Genomic DNA, 3,083 nt, shown 5'->3' with positions numbered 1-3,083 from the left:
TCCTCTAGGTAATATTTTATAATAGAGCTATAAAACATGTCCTTAAGAAAATGATTTTAAACAGGATGTGTTGTGAATACCTGCTGCTCAGGATTAATAAATGTTCAAGTCACTGTGACTTTATGTAATCAGTTGGTAATTAACTGATCATCAGTTTCTTCATGGATGAACTGGTTAATTCATAATTTAATAGATGATCCATTAAGGATAGTGGCCCTGAGTATGTAACATCCTGCAACTTAAAAATATGTGTGAATATGTAGAAGTATCTCTGGATTTATTAAAAAGAAACCATATTAACATTTGACCTATTCTTTGATATAACGGTGCTGTTGAACAGAAAATACACGTGGAAATTTATCAACTTTGGTATCAACTGAGACACTGCAAGAAAAAACATGTAAATAGGCCTACCCGCAAATGGTACACACAAACATACATGGGTGTTGAATGCCAAAGAGACAGGCCCACTGCAAAGCACATGCACCTCACGTGCTGCCCAAAGGGCTCCAAGTCCCTGACAGGGGCCCAAAACTACAATAATAGTAGTAATAAAGAATAAAAATAATTCAAAGCTTAAACTGCCTAGACACCACTAAACAGAGTAGAATATAACTTCCTGAATCAATAAAAGTAAAGTTGGTGCCCCCTCTCTGTCCCCCCTGTGGTCTGACGTGTCAATGAGGATTCCTGCATTTAGGAAACAAGATGAGTCCACACAGAGAAAAGAAAATGAAGGATGACCCCTGCATTGCTCACTTGTCTGTTTGAAAATGTTATGATCCCACACAGTCAGGTGTTGGCGCACGCTTTACACATGTATTAACTTAAATACATTTCTTTACAGTAAACAAATGAGTTGTTACAGAGTCACAGTTTGTACGGTAAAATCGTTGGGAACAAGCAGCTACCCTCAGGATGAATCCAGCAGCATCAGAGCTGCCATTTCATTTTAATTTGGGCAAAAGTTCAAATATTGTTTCCTCTGGTTATTCACAATATTAGTTCTGGTGTGTCGAGTGAATTATTACAAATAGTTTTTACTTATACTCATCAAATACAATAAAATTTGGATATATTCAAGCATAGAACACTCTCACTTCAATAAACATACCTATTAAAATGATGGGTATTAATGAACCATAAATTTAAAACACACACGCTTATCCACTAGCAGTAATTCTTTTATTTTTGGATAAAAGATTATTTTTAAAAAAAATACTGCAGTATCTATTTCAGTTGTTTCTGTGAATAATCCACAGACTGCAGTGTCTCCAGTTTCATTACAGCCACTTTGTGTTAAAGAATTACGAAAACAGTAGAACCCACCCCACCTACACCCAACTCCTCAACCTCAGTGTACAGTCACTCCCCCTCCTCACAAATCTCCTTTAGCCCCTGCAGTCATAATCACAACAGAAGCAAATGCTGTCAGTGCACAAAAAATAGTGCACATATTACAGTGTAATGAGTACAGACTGGCACATAGTCTACACCGCTGAATGCAAGCTGTCTAACTGGCCTCCTGTTAACAGCATCACTACAGACCTCACTCAGAAGCTGTCATATGATGACCTGATGGACAATTGCGGCAGAGACATGCAGACATGGCTCTGAAAATTTTAAGACAGCAGCCACAATTGATAAATGCTGGTACAGTATATAGCCTAGTACTTTGCTTTCCCTAAAGAGCCCATGGCACTTTTCCTTGTTTTTTGACTTATCTACAATGTTACAATGGTGAATTATCATCTTAAACATGACCTAAAACTCAAAAATTAGGTGTGTCTATGTTCTAGTAATTTTATGCAGAAGCAACTCGGTTTATACACATCTCGCAAATTCTCGCTCGGAAGACTTTTTTCTAACAAAATAGAGTGTGATGTGATAATTTAAGGATTTCCTTGAATGGTCATAATCTCCAGGCAGCTGTGTGTTCATGTAGGCTTGCCTGACATCCACCGGTGCCATTGTATAACTGGAATTTTTCGACAGCACCCGGTTTTGTGGATACATTTTCCCTCCTGCTGCTGCACTGTGACCAGAGGATGTGGAGAAAAACACAGGACCTCAGGTTACTGCATGTCCAGGAATGCTTCTGTACAGGGACCCACTCTTTTACCTAACCGGGTCTAACATACAATCAGCTGTCCTGTGAAGCCCCCACAGTGCTGACTGATCAGCTCACCAATGCTGGATTCCCCTGGAGCACAGTACCTGTATATTTTTTGACTGCTTGAGGCCAGTGTGTCTGCTGTATGTGATGTGTTGCTGGTTAACCAGCGAATTAATGACTCATGAGGTTATTGTCGATGCTACCTGTTGAAATTAATTTCACTGCTTTGGGATCGTGGTTGTGTGGGGGAAGACGCAGCGACCACTGGTTGGATTTACCGACCTTGGAGCTACTTGAAAGGGCGTGATGTTTCCACTACTTGGTAAGACTTAAGGATAATCTTAAAAAAAACACACACTTTGCATGTCTGTTAATGCCTTGTTTCTGTAACGTTAGAGAGAATTGTTGTAAGGCTGGAGAAGCTACTATGTCTGCATTATGCTGTTAAAATATGGCATTTTTCAATTACCCACTTTGTTTAGAATGTTACACATCTCTTTTCATCGGTACATATACCGTTGTTTACCTACCTATGGAGGAGAAATTCAAATTATTTAATGCTGTTGCGGTTCATTGTGTTGTCCACTTTCCATATAACACTGGCAGCAGGAGATGTGTGCGTTCACGAACTACCGTCTTGTTTTTAGGTTTTATCATTCTGAAATAATTACAAACTATTTGGAGTTATGAGGGGTGCCAAGCTAATCTAGAGGTAACCAAGATTAAACTTTAAATGGCTGGAAACAAGCATGTGATGCACACTTTAAGTTCTGTCACATTGTTATTAGTCAATTTAAATAACGCTAACAACAATAGTAGTAAATAGTGGCAATGGGTTAGAGGATGGGGGGCACCACGAGGCATTTGTGCATAGGGCACCCAAATGTCTAGCAGCGGCCCTGCACAGAGTTAATGATCTCTTTTTGTATTAACTAAATCTTCTTGTGAAGGTGTCACTGTCACTCTT

General features: G+C 39.2%; 1 protein-coding gene across 1 annotated transcript in view; it reads right to left on the bottom strand.

Annotated features, from left to right (window-relative positions):
- Positions 1-3,083, bottom strand: part of abcb11b (ATP-binding cassette, sub-family B (MDR/TAP), member 11b) — a 27,723-nt gene that overhangs the window by 24,130 nt on the left and 510 nt on the right.

Source organism: Monopterus albus, unplaced genomic scaffold (assembly GCF_001952655.1).
Source record: "Monopterus albus unplaced genomic scaffold, M_albus_1.0 scaffold391.1, whole genome shotgun sequence".
In the NCBI taxonomy this organism is placed as follows: domain Eukaryota; kingdom Metazoa; phylum Chordata; class Actinopteri; order Synbranchiformes; family Synbranchidae; genus Monopterus; species Monopterus albus.
This window is presented reverse-complemented; position numbering and strand designations above follow the sequence as displayed.